The sequence below is a fragment of the Rana temporaria genome, chromosome 7 (genome assembly GCF_905171775.1).
Source record: "Rana temporaria chromosome 7, aRanTem1.1, whole genome shotgun sequence".
NCBI lineage: Eukaryota > Metazoa > Chordata > Amphibia > Anura > Ranidae > Rana > Rana temporaria.
Genome location: NC_053495.1, coordinates 55,847,312 through 55,865,512, shown reverse-complemented (window position 1 = coordinate 55,865,512; position 18,201 = coordinate 55,847,312). Strand labels below are relative to the sequence as shown.

Below are 18,201 nucleotides of genomic sequence, written 5' to 3'. Positions count from 1 at the left end.
ATAGATCACCCAGAGGGGATTTTTTTTTTCTCAACAAAAGTGGAGTTACAATTTAATTTTGAGTATTCTACTAAGTTCCTTCTCCTATCCAAGTTCTCTAAATAAAATACAAAAACAAATCCCCTAGATTGGTCATTGGAAATAACAAGAGGAAGAGTGTGTGCACCTGGCTGTGTGAATACCCTGTAACTTACAGTGGATTAATCAGTGGGAGACCTCGGAAAACCAATATCTAAGCGGCTCCTGCGGGGGTACCGCCACAAAGAAAAGCATAGTTACAAGTCTCCCAGCCTTTCAGATCACCAAGAAACACATCTGAAACACATTAGGATACTCAAGGGCACCCTGAGGGTCAATTCATTACCTGGAGTGGTGAAACTACATTCAGCGGTTATTCCAGCACAGTCCCACCACAATCTTCTATGTGCCCAGTTCACATCACCACATTGTGCCGGTGTGTGCTGAAAAACAGCATCGCAGGGCACATTTTTTTTCTAAAGCAATGCAGTGCAATACAATCCACCTTGCACTTCATGGTGACCAATGGAATTTTATAAAATGTCATTGTGTGACATTCTTAATAAAGTTTGTTTAAAAAAAGTAACAATGCGATGCACTAGGAGCGGCACTGCAGTTGTCCCGGCACAGCACACCAGTTGGTTGTTTTTGTGAAATGACCCTCCAATAGAAAGCAAGTTGCAAAAAAAGGCTACAAAAAGGAAACACATACAGCCTCCACATTTACTGTAAGGATTGGTAAGCTGCAATATATTACATTTTTGGTTTGGGTTTAAAATAGTTGTAAGCAGTACAGCTAGATCACGTCTCTTTTCCCTGCCTGTGACTGGATATTGAACATGCAGCAGCACAGTCATAAGTCATCCCACTGCTGGCTCTACTCTTTCCTACTGTCGGCATGGTGCCAATAGGCTACTACTGTCGGTTTGGTGCATATTCCCCCCGTTTGGACCCCTGATATTTCACCAAAGCTCCCTAACAGGGTTCCTAAAAAATTGTAAAAAAATGTTTTTTATAAAAATAAATTTGTAAAAAATAATAAAAATATAACAATTTGGACACCTTACACTGCCCTACTGACACAAATCTCTGTTATACAAAATGTACACTCACTACTTAGCAAAGTTTCATTTCCTCAGTGTTGTCACATGAAAAATATAATAAAATAATTTCAAAAATGTGAGGGGTGTACTCACTTTTGTGAGATACTGTGTGTGTATATATATATATATATATATATATATATATATATATATATATATATATATATATATACACACCTACACACATGCATACACACACAGTGGAAATTTACATCAACATTGCAGCATAGTGCGGTGGTAATAATTCACAGGTGCAATATAAAACTTGTATTGAATTAATGCAGGAACAGTTCACAATAGACCCGGTGGTCCTACCTACCCAGCCAGGCACACTCACTGTTTCCAATATTGTGAAGAAGTAGATTCCAGCCAAACCAACAGTATCTGCTGAGGAGGGAACAGAATGCAGTCTGGCCATCTTGTGTCCAATTAGGAAAGTATTTGGAGAGATGCAACCTCATGCTTCCCCTTAGGCCCCAACTGGGACAAAAAAATAGGCCCAGGAATTTTAGACGGAGCAGACCATTTTTTTATTCATTTTTTATAAAGCTAAATTACAAATGACAACTGCCGCACCACAACTGTCTGCCAGAGCATTTGCGAAGCATTAACATAGACTTGAATGGAAGGCATTGAAAGGCTTCAAACGCCTCCTAATTCGTCATGAGGCTTCAATTGTGAAGCCTCTCAAATGCCTGCTTTTAATGCCAGTGTTAACTTAGCTTTAGTAATATTTATATAAATAGATAGTGCAGCGCTATTGTAATAAAATGCTGTTAAGTTCATATATCAGAACATAAACACAGATGTATAGTGTCTTCAATGGAGCCAAAAACACTCATGCAAGTGACTCCATGTGAAAAGCTCCACCAATGATAAAAGTGGCAGCTCACCTCCCAACGTGGACCCTTGATTACAGTGGGTCACACAGGCATTCCCTTACAGGGTATCAAGATGCTCAAACACCAAATAAGAGGGAACAAGTATTAAGAGGGAGCCACAGTATTCATGCAAATAAAAACATATATACAGTGGGGATCGAAAGTTTGGGCACCCCAGGTAAAAATGTGTATTAATGTGCATAACGAAGCCAAGGAAAGATGGAAAAATCTCCAAAAGCCATCAAATTACAGATTAGACATTCTTATAATATGTCAAAAAAAAGTTAGATTTTATTTCCATCATTTACACTTTCAAAATTACAGAAAACAAAAAAATGGTGTCTGCAAAAGTTTTTGGCACCCTGCAGAATTTATAGCATGCACTGCCCCATTTGCAAAGCTGAGACCTGCCAGTGTCATTGATTGTTCTCAATCATTGTCTGGGAAGACCAGGTGATGTCAATATCAAAGGTTTTAAATGCCCAGACTCATCTGACCTTGCCCCAACAATCAGCACCAGGGTTCTTCTAAGCAGTTGTCTAGAAAACTGAAACTGAAAATAGTTGACGCTCACAAAGCTGGAGAAGGCTATAAGAAGATAGCAAAGCGTTTTCAGATGTCAATATCCTCTGTTTGGAATGTAATTAAGAAATGGCAGTCATCAGGAACAGTGGAAGTTAAAGCAAGATCTGGAAGACCAAGAAAAATATCAGACAGAACAGCTCGCAGGATTGTGAGAAAAGCAATTTAAAACCCACGTTTGACTGCACGATCCCTCCAGAAAGATCTGGCAGACACTGGAGTTGTGTTACACTATTCCACTATAAAGAGATACTTGTACAAATATGGTCTTCATGGAAGAAAACCTCTTCACCACAAAAATCAGCGTTTGAACTTTGCAAATGAACATATAGACAAGCCTGATGCATTTTGGAAACAAGTTCTGTGGACCGATGAGGTTAAAATATACTTTTTTGGCGGAATGAGCAAAGGTACGTTTGGAGAAGAAAGGACACAGAATTTAATGAAAAGAACCTCTGTCCAACTGTTAAGCATGGGGGTTGATAAATCATGCTTTGTGGTTGTATTGCAGCCAGTGGCACAGGGAACTGAGTAGAGTAGAAGGAAAAATGGATTCATTAAAATTTCAGCAAATTTTGGATGGTAACTTGATGCCATCTGTGAAAAAGCTGAAGTTAAATGGCTTCTACAAATGGATAATGATCCTTTTTTTTTTGTTGTAAAAGGGATAATGATCCTAAACACACCTCAAAATCCATGGGGGATTACATCAAGAGGCGCAAACTGAAGGTTTTGTCATGGCCTTCACAATCTCCTGACCTCAACATAATTGAAAATCTATGGATAGACCTTAAAAGAGCAGTGCCAGAAATCTCAAAGAACTGGAAGACTTTTGTAAGGAAGAATGGGCAAAGATACCTCAAACAAGAATTGAAAGACTCTTGGCTTGGTACAAAAAGTGTTTACAAGCTGTGATACTTGCCAAAGGGGGCAGTACAAGATATTAACTCTGCAGGGTGCCCAAACTTTTGCAGACACCATTTTTTTGTTTTCTGTAATTTTGAAAGTGTAAATGATGGAAATAAAATCTAACTTTTTTTGACATATAAGAATGTCTAATCTGTAATTTGATGCCTTTTGGAGATTTTTCCATCTTTCCTTGGCTTCGTTATGCACATTAATAAAATTTTTTACCTGGGGTGCCCAAACTTTCGATCCCCACTGTAGTGCTCTCTGTTAGAATATGTTTTATTAAAATAACAGAATAAAACGTACAAGTAAGGCACTGAGACCCAGTGCCTGGTAAACATGCGTGTAACAACAGATCAGCGATGGCCGCAGGTAACGTCACATGACTTCCGTCCGTCCATACGCATTACATCCCGGGGGGTTGGGACTTCTTCAGCAGATACCTGTGACACCTGTCCCGGCATGCAGCTATGGGGTCCCCACCCCAGCTTTGCCCTTGCAGCTATGGGGTCCCCTCCCCAGCTCCCTTCCTTCATGGTCAGCTGACCTATTGTGTCCACCCCTGGCCCCGACAACAAAGAAGTGAATTAAATGGGATGCCGGTCTCCCAGCCACGGATAGTCTGGGTGAGCAGCGCAGGCTCAAGGGGCAGCCCAGCTGCCTTTGACATTTGACCCCAGCCCACCAGGCAGATGCCTACTCGCAAAAAGTGCACCAAACCCAGGGGCCAGGTTTTTAAATAGACTCTGGAACACCTAAGACGGCCACCAGAGTCAAATGAGTGACCAGCATCCAATCGGACCACTGCCCCAAACCATAGAGGAACCCTGTTCCCCATAACTTCCTTTTCCTCTGCATTGCCGCTGCAGTTGAGCGCCACCTGCAGTGGAGACAGCAGACTGCACCTGCCTACAGAGAATAATTTGTCCTACAAAAAAAGTGTGTACATATACATTATACATACATTAATACTGTGCATTTTACGACCTGAATAAGGGGCCACGCCCTGAAACATGTAGTCATCACTGTCAGCCTATTTTTATGTTCCTGGAGCTGCAGTTGGCTCCGGACCGGCCTCTGGCCTCTTCCGCCAGTCCGTGACGTCACCTCCGGGTGGTGGACACGGCTTCCTCCCTGCAAGTGGCTGTCATTTTCTTGTGTCTAGGCCACCTCCACCTGCTCTGGTGAGGCCAACCACATGCTTCAGAACAAGAACAAAGAGTCATGGAACTGATGGTTTGCCCCCCACAGAGCCCTGATCTCAACAACATCAGGTCTGTCTGAGATTACATGAAGAGACAGAAAAATTTGAGGCATTGTACACTGTACATACACATGTGGTTAGTTCTCCAAGATGTTTGGAACAACCTACCAGCCGAGTTCCTTCACAAATTGCGTGTAAGTGTACCTAGAAGAATTGATGTTGTGAAGGGTGGTCAAACCAAATATTGTTTTGATTTGGCTTTCTCCTCTGTTCATTTAATTTCTACTTTGTTAATTGATAAAAATAAACTATTAACACTTCTATTTCTAAAGGCATTGTTAATTTACAAAATGTTTCACACCTGCCTAGAACTTTTGCACAGTAAGGTGTATATATATATATATATATATATATATATATATACATATATATATATATATATATATATATATATATACGGTATACAGTATATTAATATATAACATTTTCTTTCAGGACAAACTATTCTTCATAGATGTGAATTTCCACGCATTAATTGCATTTGCTGTGGTACTAAGCCACAATAACTCTACCTTTTGGGTAAACAACGTAGTGTAAATTCTTGATATGCACTTTACATTTTAGTGGAAAACTGTTATGTTATGCCAGCTAAGAAAAACCATATCTCGTAAAAACAGTACAGTTTTACTTTAAAAAAAAGAGCTGATCTTGTTTTAGAAAAGTCCCACAGGTCCATGTTTAAAAGATGAGTTGTCAGTATCAAATTCAAATAGGTGAACATTTCGAAGCGTAAAGGAATAAAATGTTGGGACAGAATAAAAATGTTGGGATATAATATTTCATACAAGCCAGGTATCTGCACTCTCTACTATGGAAACCACAGGCTTCTTTCCTGGGCATATTTAATTGGGATAAATCAGCAGGCAGTGATGCTCTGGCCCACTTCCTTTTCTGTCCCACCCTTTTTACTGTGAGGTGTCAATTCCTGGATACATATTTTTTACTCATCTCATACCTAAGGTTAACGGTACTTTTAGCTCAGGTAAGCTTTAAATGTCACATTCCCTTCCAGCAACCCACCCAATCAAGTTTTAGACTTACCTGCACCTGCTTCTCTGACTTCTCTGGCACAGTTAAGATCATAAAGGAGCATTTGACACTGCAGAGCAACTAAGAGGACAACCTCAGTCCTTCTTCTGTGGATTTGAGGATGGACTGCTCCACAATACCTGCAGCTACAAAGGTCAGTATGTGCTTGTTTAAATGTTCCTTCCCCTCCAGCAACCCACCCAATCAAATACACATGCTCTGAATTTCCGAAAACAAATGTTCGATGGGAGCTTTTGGTCGGAAATTTCCGACAATAAAAATTTGAGAGCTGGTTCCCAAATTTTCTGACAACAAAATCCGTAAATTCCGATCGTGTGTGGACAATTCAGATGCACAAAATTCCACACATGCTCTGAATCAAGTGCAAGACGGAAGCACTCGGTCTGGTAAAACTAGCGTTCGTAATGGAGATAGCACATTTGTCACGCTCTAACAGACTGAAAAGCACGAAGCTGAAAAACACGAATCATGTCTCACCAAACTTCTACTAACATGAGATTAGCAGAAGGAGCCCAAAGGTTGGTGCAATTGGTATGGAACTTCCATTTTATTGTGCCGTCATACGTGCTGTACGTGACCGCGTTCTTGACGTTCGCAATTTCTGACAACATTTGTGCGACCGTGTGTATGCAAGACAAGTTTGAGCCAACATCCGTCGGAAAATTATCCACAGTTTGGTTTTCGGAATGTCCGATCGTGAGTATGCAGCATTAGACTTACCTGTCCCTGCTCCTCTGACATCTTTACTGTGTGGCTCGTGGGAGATGCCCAGCCTCTGAATTATAGCCTCCATTAATGCACAGAAAAACTCCATATAACCCCAGAGGAGAACAAATAATAAATGGCCCTTCAACTGAAATGAATAAAGACTCCTCCATGCATGCATAAAGGTAACACAACCTGGCTGTGAGATTTTTGGAGAGGAGGGTTTGGGACACCAGAAGACCGCACAGTGAAGATCGTAGAGGAGCACTTGACACTGCAGAGCAACTGAGAGAACAACTTTGGTGCTTCTTCTGTGGATTCGAGGATGGACTGCCCCACAATGCCTGCAGCTACAAAGGTCAGTATGTGCTTGTTTAAATGTTCAATTACTGCTTGCTATTTTCTAAGAATGTGTAAATACTTTGATGTTCATAGCCTGGTCATTTGCACTATAATACAAAGCCATCTACAGCTGTGGCCTGAGGTACTTCACCAAGCTTGCCTTAAAATATCACGCAAACCATTCTCTTTGCTCCTCCCAAGTCCTCCTGTTCCCTCAACACCTCTTACCATGCTTGGCTCTATGACTTCTCCAGAGCCTCTCCCATTCTCTGGAGCTCCTTACCCCCAATCTGTTCAGCTATCTTCTACTCTTTCTGCCTGAAAGCACATTTCTTCAAGAAAGCCTATCTCGCCTCTACCTAAAAAGGGAAAATTTTCATTCTCCATCAATTAATCCCAATGCAGTTGTTACTTTTTGTATCACTTACTGTACCCCTCCCTTTTAGATAATGTATTTCCCTTTTCCAAGCAGGGCTCTCCTAATCCTCTTGTCTGGAATTGTATTGTAAATGTATTTCCCTTTGTTTTGTAAAGCTCTGCACAAACTATATCAATCCTGGATAATATTAATAATTGGATTACCAAGAAGACAGTTAAATACACAGTTCAAATAAGTATATGTTTACTGTTTTATATGTCAAAGATTTTGGTTTGCTACACATGCCTTTTCTTTTTGACAGAATGGTAACTTTGCTTAGTGGTTTACCATTTATAACTGGAAAGAAGCGATGATGATAATTTTAATGATAATTTGAAATAATTATCATCTATCACTTAAAAGAGGCGATGATGATAATTTGAGGTGCATAGGTTCAACAAAATATACCTGTAGCACCCTCTAGTGTGCTACTAGTGTTAGTGTAGGTAAATGCATTTGGTATGACTCATGGTAACTGTGTGAGTTTGTAATTAGGTTGGGTTACTGCAGGTCAGGCTGAATGGCTCCACAGGGCAGGTCTCTGGTACCTCTCACTGGATCTAGAAGCTTGGAAAAACTCTTGTCCTGGGAGATCTTTGGAGCAGCCTGGTGGGCTGGTAGACAAGCAGCCAGGAGGGCTGGTAGTACCTGCAGATGGTGGAGCTGGGAGCAGTTCTACAAGAGGAGAGGAGATATTCCTGCATGCAGTTTTGCAACTTTTTGTGCTTTTTTTCCAAAGGGGGGCTAAGAGCTTCTGGTCCGTAAGTGACTTTGCCACTTACTCAATAGGCTGGGTGTTTCTAGCAAGGAGAGCAGTCCATGATTTTTTCTCTGTACATAGGAAGGAAGTTGTCTTTATCTGTGTTCTTCAAGTCAAGTTGGGCATCCCATAATCCCTACACCCAATCCAAATAGTTTTCCCCAATAAAACAACAAAAACAAGCCCATGGACTTATTTCTTGTGTCTGGAAGCAAGTGGAAAATGTGTGCTGCCTGGCTGTGCAGTTATAGGAAAGCCAGTTACCAGCAGCACTTGTGAGGGTAGTGCTACATACCATTCAGGGTTTAAGATTTTGGGTGAGGCTGATATGTGTGATAGAGCTGTACTGATAAAAGTGGTTCAGAAGGATCTACCGTAAAGTGATTTTCCCTTCAAAGAAGCAATTCCTTGATGGTAATCTAGTATGGGTGGACCCTGTTCTGGTTTTAGGCTACTAGCTCTCTGAAGCCTCGTACACACGTCCGAGGAACTTGACGGGCGACACACATCGTTTTGCTCGTCGAGTCCCTTGTGAAGCCGTCGAGGATCTCGGCGAGCCAAATTTTTCCATTCCCGTCGAGAAAAAAGAAGACATGCTTTCTTTTTGGCCCGACGAGATCCTCGGCGGTTTCCTCATTGGAAAGTGTACACGCGACCGGTTTCCTCGGCAAAAAAAAAACCCAGCAAGCTTCTTGCTGGTTTTTGCAGAGAAACTCGGCCGTGTGTACGAGGCCTTATAGTGACAAAGGAAGCCCTTTCCAGATGGTAAATTCTTGGATGTGTACGGTGGAGCATCAAGTACAAAAAATCATCTTACTTAAAGACTTAAGCCAGCCATAGACAATTCCAATCTCGGTCAGTTAAGCAGGAACTGGCTAAGATTTGAGTCCACTTATGGGCAGGCTGAATGTACCTACGTTGATCGATCAATCAACTTGGGTACAACCAGCCTGTCAAATAGTATATTTGATTATTGCTAGCTTCTGTTAAAGCCGCTAGCAATTATTACTGTGATCTCCTAGTGGGGACGGCTTCCTCCCCCAGACCCCCCCCCACCACCCCCGCCAGGAGAACGCAATAGCTCTGCTTAACGCTGACTGAGTTGATGGGGAAATCAATCAATTTTCCATGTCTGCAGCCTGTGGTTGCTGTGCAAGATTCAAAGATTGGCTGATCGGAATTTAAAGGTCTTTGGACAGCTAAAACTGTAAACATATACTGTAGGTATTTCAGCTGAGTATTTAACTATTTGCCCAAAGTTGCATTCAAATCATTTAAAAGAATTGTAATGCTTTCTGTTTAATCTTTATCCATTTTCAGTAGTGATTATGTTACAGTGTTGCATCATGATTATTGCTAATCCAGACATGCTTAAACCATTTTGGCTCTCTCTATAATCACATATGAACCATTAATGTAGATCATCAAGCCAGGATGAAGCAATCTGGGTTTCTACATAATGACTGCAGATTATTGCAAGGATAGACTGGTTTGTAGTGTGTACTGCAGATCATCAGGATAGGGTTGATTCTTAAGCCTCGTACACACGACCAAGGAACTTGACGGGCGAAACACATCGTTTTCCTCGTCGGGTTCCTTGTTAGGCTGTCAAGGAACTCGACAAGGCAAGTTTCTCCATTCCCGTCGAGGAAATAGAGAACATGCTCTCTTTTTGGCTCGTCAAGTTTCTCGACAGTTTCCTCGACGAAAATGTACACACGACCGGTTTCCTCTGCAAAAAAATATCTCCCAGCAAGTTTCTTGATGGATTCTGCCAAGGAAACCGGTCGTGTGTACGAGGCCTTCGATTTCTTTACCCTAGTGGTCACTGTAGTCTATAAGTATAGGATCAGGCAGCGCTTATCCTCAACATATATCAATATCTATAGAACACAATTAGGTCCAGATAGGCAAGTTGGCAGCTGCAGTATCTGAAAGCATCTTTGGATCAGCTAGAGTTTCTGTGATCTACACTGCCTCCAAAAAAAAATTCGATAACAAAAAGAAAAAGAAATCACATCGTTTTCTATATTCTACAATGTAATTTCCTAGATACTATCGCTGAATTAATTTATATTATCAGCACAGGTGCAGGCTTTTTATACCATAACTGCTTTATGTTAGTTCAGTCTTGTTGTCACAAGAGGAACAAGATGTGCTAGTTTCCATCATTTAATGCCATCTCCACTTTGCAGGTAGCATCAATATTTGTATGGCATCAGACAGAAATAGCTTTATATATATATAGTATAATAGATAATAGTATAATAGAGTGAAAACGACATAAGGGACCATATAGTGTTAGAATTCTACACACTATGAAGATGGATTATTCATGCAGGAAAAGACAGGTAAGTTTCTTTATAATATAGCTCTGATTGCACTTTACTTGGGTGTAAGACCAGCAAGTGCTAGGCATTTAACCACTTTAGCCCCGGAAGAATTTACCCCCTTCCTGACCAGAGCACTTTTTGCAATTCAGGCATTGCGTCGCTTTAACTGACAATTGCGTGGTTGTGCGACATTGCACCCAAACAAAATCAACGTCCTTTGTTTCCCACAAATAGAGCTTTCTTTTGGTGGTATTTGATCACCTCTGCGGTTTTTATTTTTTGCGCTAAAAACAAAAAAAGAGCTGACATTTTTACAAAAAAGCAATATTTTTTACTTTTTGCTATAATAAATATCTGTCTGAGAGGAAAAGCATTAATACGCATCTCCTTTTCCAGGTTGTGGTAAGCCTGCACCCCAGAGGGGGGAGTTATCCACATCTTTTTGGTGAATCTTTAATAGGTTGTAGGGTGCACTCACACCTTGTTTTTGATCACCTAGCACGCCACCCCCTTTTCTCTTTTTAAGCTCCTGTCTGGGGCTATTCACCAAAACACTTTAAGCGCTGTTTTATCATTTGAACCACGGTTCTATATATATATGTGATACTTTGTTTTATATCTTTAGTGGGTTTTACCCATTTTTTTAAATAGCTGCTTCTTGGAATTTTATCAATTTTATTCACTATTGATATTTCCTTCACACGCTTTTATACATCTTTTTCTTCACTTGGGATCAGTTGATACATTGGTCTTTGGCGCCGGAAGTGCATTTAGGTTCCCCTTGTCTTGTGTATGCACCTTCATTCCATAATAAATATCCCCCCAAAATATATAAAAAAAAACATTTTTTTCCTCAGTTTGGGCCGATACATATTCTACATATTTTTGTTAGAAAAAAAACACAATCAGTGCATATTGATTGATTTGCGCAAAAGTTATAGCGTCTACAAAATAGGGGATAGTTTTATGGCATTTTTATTATTATTATTTTTTTTTTTTTTATTAGTAATGGCGGCGATCAGCAATTTTTATTGTGACTGCGACATTATGGTGGACACATCGGACACTTTTGACACTATTATGGGACCATTGTCATTTATACAGCAAATAGTGCTATAAAAATGCACTGATTACTGTGTAAATGACACTGGCAAGGATGGGGTTAAACACTAGGGGGCGATCAAGGGTTTAAGTGTGCCCTAGGGAGTAATTCTAACTGTGGAGGGGCTGGGCTACAAGTGACACGACAACGATCATTGCTCCCGATGACAGGGAGCAGTAGATCTCTGTCCTGTCACTAGGCAGAACAGGGAAGTGCCTTGTTTACAAAGGCATCTCCCCGCTCCGTGACACAATCGCGGGCACCAGACAGACATCGAGTCCGCGAGACCCACGGTCACATTCACGGAGCACGCGACGCATGCCTAATATGCTGCAATTTAAAGGGGACGTACAGGTACATCCCTTTGCACAGCCGTGCCATTCTGTCAACATAAATAGTCGTCAGCGGTCGGCAAGTGGTTAAGCTATATTGTGACAGGCAGCTACATATTATTAGTATGGATAGTAAATAAATAGATAGTAAAGGGTTTCTATATAATATAGTGTAAACTGGAAATTATTATAGGACATATTTTTAAAGCTGTGGCTTAATTAAATTTGCATGTCATTGTTGTCACAAGAGGAACAAGATGTGCTAGTTTACTACATTTTACTACATTTAATGTCATCTCCAATTTGCATGTCATTTTGTCATGAAGAATGTATGCCAACCGTTCTCTATTATATTCATAAAGAATTAAAGAGTTACGTGACGTGCTGGAAAAAAGTAAACTGCTATTTAAAGCAGTAAAGAAAAGAGTGGACTAGAAGGGCTTAAGTGTTTAAGCCTGATCGCATGGGCATGTGGCTGCCCCCTTCCGCTGGCAATGTTAAAAAAAAGGGGGGGGTAAGGTTTAAGAGATTGAAACGGGGCTTGGGAAAAACAAGGATCACATGACACTGGGGAATCTTCTGGAACGTCATGTGATCTCTTGGAACATTCTGGAAAAGGGGCTTGTTATTAGGGCGCCCCTGCAGGAAGATTCCCGCCAGTCAGTCAGCGTCGGTGCAATGAGCTCCCCATCCTCCCTTCCTTGTCACTAGGCATGTTATGTGGTTCTGTCATCCTTCATATTTGAAGGGGGGACTTTTGGTTATGGCTATTCTGTAATGCTTAAAGGGGTGTTCCAGACTTTTTTTAAGTTTATTAAAAGTCAGCAGCTACAAAAAGTGTAGCTGCTGGCTTTTAATAATCAGACACTTACCTGCTCCACGGTTCCAGTGACGCGCCGGCCGGGGCTCCGCTCCTCGCCGGCCGGCGTCTTCAATCCTAGTGTGGGCACCCGGCAGTGACAGCTTTCGGCTTCACGGCCGGGCACCCATTGCGCATGCGCAATCAGCACTGCACATGCGCGAGCGGCGCGGCGCCGTCCGATTGGACAGGCGCTTGCCTACAGGGAGGGGCTGCAATAAGGCGATTAAGCTAATCGCCTTACCAGCCCCTCGGGGAAAGGAGGAACCCCCCACTACCCCCCCAACAAAAATGACATGCTAAATGTGGCATGTAAGGGGGGAAGGAGTGGATTAAGCGGAAGTTCCATTTTTAGGTGGAACTCCGCTTTAAGTCCTTTAAGACTGAGCTGTTTGAAGTTTATTGTTTGAAATTTAAGAATTTTATGAAATAATACAATCATTAGGAGGATGTTATTATTTATTTAAGTGAATACACCAATCAATGTGCGGCAGCCAATTTTATGCCATGAATTTGTTGTGTGTCATTATTTTAGTAGGTATTAGGTATTAAAAGGGTTGTAAAGGTAAATGTTTTTTCACCTTAAAGCGGAGGTTCACCCAAAGGTGAACCTCCGCTTTTCGGGAACCCTCCCCCCCTCCGGTGTCACATTTGATGCCTTTCAGAGGGGAGAGGGTGCAGATACCTGTCTAAAACAGGTATTTGCACCACTTCCGGTGCCTCCGCGTCTCCCCCCCCCCCCCATTGTGTTCTGAGAAACATTTGGCTCCCAGAACACAACGGGGACCAGTGAGAACGGCACAGCGCAACTCGCGCATGCGCAGTAGAGAACCGGGCAGTGAAGCCGCAGCGCTTCATTTCCTGATTTCCTCACCAAGGATGGCGGCGGGGGAAGCCGAAAGCCGAGCTACCGTATTTGTAGCTGTTGGCTTTTAAAAAAATGTTTTACAGGTGAACCACCGCTTTAATGCATCCTATGCATTAAGGTGAAAAAACATCTGAGTATTAGCGGCCCCCCAATTACTTAACTGACCCCTCGAAAGTCCCGCGCCGTGAACAAGCAGGCTTCTCACCCATCTTCCTGGCTCATTCATTGGTTGATTGAAAGCAGCGCAGCCATTGGCTTGCGCTGCTGCCAATCACATCCAATGATGGAGGGCGGAACCAAGTGATACAGTGAGTGGCTATGGCCACCGGCTGTATCACGGGAGCACGCCCGCAAGCACTCAACACCATGCGAGCTTGCTTGCATTAAGATGTTGAATCCTTGCGGGGGGGAGCGTAGAAAGCCGCCGAGGGACCTCAGAAGACCAGGTTCAGGGCCACTCAGTGCAAAACGAGTTGCACAATGGAGGTAAGTGTAACAAGTTTGTTATTTAAAAACAAAAAAAAATCCATTAGTGATCCTTTAAGTTATTCAGGGAAGGCAAGGTACAGTCTGCATTCCCATACCATAGCTAAGGAAGCAGTAGCAGTGTGTAGTTACAGGAAAATAAATGCTATATTTTTGGATAAAAAAAGTAACATATACCTTTAAATTAACTAGGAGGAGGAAAAGCGGCATTTATATAAACCACTGTCATAGTGCCATACATGCCATAGAAACATTTTGTTCTTCTGCAGCTCTTTATACATATGGTACATTTCAATATAAGGCAAAAAAAAAAAAAAAAAACATTCAAAACTGATAGGCAAAAGCCAAACTGTAAAAGGGGTAAACTGAGAAATGTCCCCAGTGAGCTAAACCAGTGGTAACCTCATGGACCACTAAACTCACAATTTTGAATCCCAAAGATCACTAACATGAATTTTACATGTGAACCAAAAAGCAGTGCTATACATATAATCAACATTAGCCAAAGTGCATATAATCATCAAAGGTTTACAAAGGTGCTACCAGTTCAAACAACAATGAATAAATCATGAATTACATAAATTCATCAATGTTATACAGTCAAAAGAGTGTAAAATGGTGCACAATATATATATATATATATATATATATATATATATATATATATATATATATATATATATATATATATATATATATATATATATATATATATATACATATAGATAGATAGATAGATAGATAGATAGATAGATATATATATATATATATATATATATAAAACAACAAAACCAAATATTACCCAAAACATCACACAACAATGGTTAGATGATGATGTAAAGTTGACACAAGACTAATCCCCTCATGTAGGAACCTCCAAGAGGATTACGCAACAGAAAGAAACAATATGTGACTCAATTAATTCAATTAACAATGGGAATTCACACCTAGGAGCCACACCGTGGAAAAGACACACTTAAAAATAAACACATAACAACTTGATAAACAGATTATAACAGGAGGCTCCAGCATCAGATTGTTTTGAGCTGGTTATATTAACGTGCTCTGAGTCTAGGAGGGGGTGAAACATACAATGCTGGTTTGGGCATTGAGACCCCAAATCTGTATCCGAGTCCTCCAGTTCCCAGTGTATGTGTGATATTAGACAGCAATGAAAACCCATTTCAACCTTTGCCAACTCTATTAAAAAAGAAAAAAGAATATATAAATAATTATGTACTGGTGTATTGATAGCCAAAATGTGTATTTATAGCCAAAACCATTTTTCTACAGTAGGGTAGAGTGGGGAAGGGTTCAAATCCCTATCAGGTTATTTTTTTACTGCTACGGGAAATATTCAATTGTTCTCTGTCCTGGAGACACAACAGGAAAACAGAGGAATTCCCATTTGCCAAGGATCACTTTGACATATTGCTCTGCAACGGGGGACATAAAGCACAAACATAAATACAAAGGCTCTACATTTTCCCCACATCCAAAACTAAGAAAAAAAATGCTTTTACAGTATAAACACTTTCAAGCATAATAGTGGGCTTACAAATTATATGTTTTACAAAGGGTAACTCTGATTCATCTGACTGCAAATTCTTACTAGACTTGGGAGAGCGGTTGGCAGTTTGATGAACACCCGAATTTTAAGGGCATTCGACCGTTTGTTCGGCCCGCCAAACTACCACAATGCAATGCGCCACCGCACTGTGCATTGGAAGCCCTGATTGGCTGAAGCAATGAAAACTTTGCCCAATCAGGGCACAGAGCACAGAAAGAAAAGATGACTCTATCCAGTCATGGTTCATGCCCTTAGTCCCACCGCACACTATAGAGGCCATTTGCAGTGTGATATTGGCTTGGAGAGAGATAAAACAGGGCTCTGTTCGGTGCTACTAGCGAGTTAGTGTGTTATGGTGTACTATTGTTATTCTATTGTCATTGTAGATCAGTTTAGTGTGAATCTAGTGATAGTGCAGTGTGAGTGTAGTTTGAGTGTAGTAGAAAAGTGAGTGTGAGGCACAACCCCAAAAAAGGCAGCCATCATGGAAGAGTAGAGAGTAGCCACCCTATTCCACCAGATTATGGAGCTGTTATCTCTAGGCCCACTTTTCACAGTTCAGCTGTTTGGGCCTTTTTAACACACGTTCAGTTGATCGCACTATTACAGTTTGCAAACTTTGCCTCAAGCACATCAAGCATTGCAAAAACACCAGCCATTTGGATACCACATTCTTGACAGGGCATTTAACCTCCCATCACTTTGCTCATTGGCAAAGGCACCTAAAAGCCAAACAAAAGGGACGCAATTCTGCTTCTCCTCACTCTTCACCTTTCTGGTCTACCCCCGCTATACCTCATTACCTCTTAGCAGCCTCCACTGACAGGGATGATGGTTTTGTTGGGCCAGGCAGTCAGCTGCAGGGGCCACGTTACTGCTGACACGTAGTCCAGCAAGCATGGTCAGGGATGATATATTTTGTTCACAGCACACTGGGTAACTCTGCTTGCAACTCGGAAGAATGCAGGACAGGGCTCAGTGCTGCAGCGTGTTGTACTGCCATGTCTCCATACAGCTAGTGGTGATGATGCAAGATTTGTCAACTCCACCCCCTCCTCCTTCTCCATGCCCTCCTCTGCTAAATTGTCCTATGACCCCCTAAGTGTTCAAGGGGCTATTCAATGAGTCAGGCTAAAAGGTGCAATGCAGTGCTTCAGCCGGTCTGTCTAGAGGACAGGAGCCACACTGAAGCAAAGATTCTTGCAGCTCTGCAGGGGCAAGCCCAGAGGTCATTCACGCAATGCCAGCTGGAGGCAGAAATGGTGGTGTACGATAATGGCACAAACCTCCTCTCTGCTCTTAGACAGAGAAACTTGATGCATATGCCATGCCTGGCACATGACCTCAATTTGGTGGTGCAGCGTTTCTTGAATAGGTACCCAGGGTTGGAAGATCTGCTAAAGCAGGCCAGCTGTAGCCATTTCAGGCAGTCATACACAGCCAGTGCTCAGCTGGCTAAAATTCAGCAGGAATTCCTCCTGCCCGTAAACTGTCCGATTTGTGACATGCCCACAAGGGCCTGCAAAAGGACCTGAGAATACGTGGCATCAAGGAGAAGGATAATTATTGGTTGGCAACCCTCCTTGACCACGTTACAAGGGGAAAGTCTCTGAATGCATCCCGTCCCCAAAGAGGGAGCAGAAGATGAAATCTCTTGAGGACACCTTAAAGCAGAGTTCATGTAACGTCTTTCCCGACTCTGGTAGGTTACAGTCTGGTGGAAAACTTTGTTTTGAGTCTTATGTTGGTCAAGAGAGGAGTGGTGGAGAAGGGGAGATGCATTTTAATTTTTTTAAGTCCTCGGCACCCAGGTCTGTCAGCTTTGGAAGATTTTCTAGGGGCAAAAACAGACACAGAGAGATTTCCAGTTGACGATACACTAGGTTACTGGGTCACGAGAATATACCACTGGCCAGAACTTGCCGAGTATTCAATTGAGCTGCTGAGCTGCCCTGAATCCAGCGTGATTTCCGAATGGGCATTCAGTACTGCTGGAGGTTTTGTGACAGGTAGGTGAGTGCGTCTGTCCATAGACTCTATGGACCAGCTGTCATTTATCAAAATGAATCAGTCCTGGATTAGCTGCAGCTATCAAGCCCCTGATGCTGATGTTGCTGATTACGTGCTTTCTGGATCTGGACTCTCTGAAAGACTGTCTGGGCTGCCTAGCTTTGTGAGTGTTGATTTAATCTGGAAGACATTTTTTGGTGTAGGTTTCATGGGCACAATTAATACCCAAGGGCCAATATTTGTATGCACCTGTTTAACAGGTGCATATTATTGCAATTTTTGACAGCAAGGCCAATTCTTGCTTTCATCAAGAGTACCACTATAGTGTTACCTTGTTAAGGCACCACTGACACCTAAACACCATTTTTTGGTATAGAATTCATGGGCACAATTAATACCCAAGGACCAATTTTTCTGCAACTGTATGACAGATGCATATACTTTATACTTTTCTGTATTTCAAAAAAAAATGTTTGACTAGAGGTACACTTTAAAGCCTGGTTCGGACCTATGTATTTTTTTAGTGCATTTTCAGTTTTGCAGAAACACACTACAGTCCATTAAACATGGTTTCTTATGGATCATGTTCACATTTCACATTTTGCATTT

The 18,201-nt window shown here is 41.7% G+C and overlaps 1 protein-coding gene across 1 annotated transcript in view; it reads right to left on the bottom strand.

Moving 5' to 3' along the window:
* ELFN2 (extracellular leucine rich repeat and fibronectin type III domain containing 2) overlaps positions 1-18,201 on the bottom strand; it is a 155,075-nt gene that overhangs the window by 5,628 nt on the left and 131,246 nt on the right. The gene's annotated exons all lie outside the window — the stretch shown is intronic.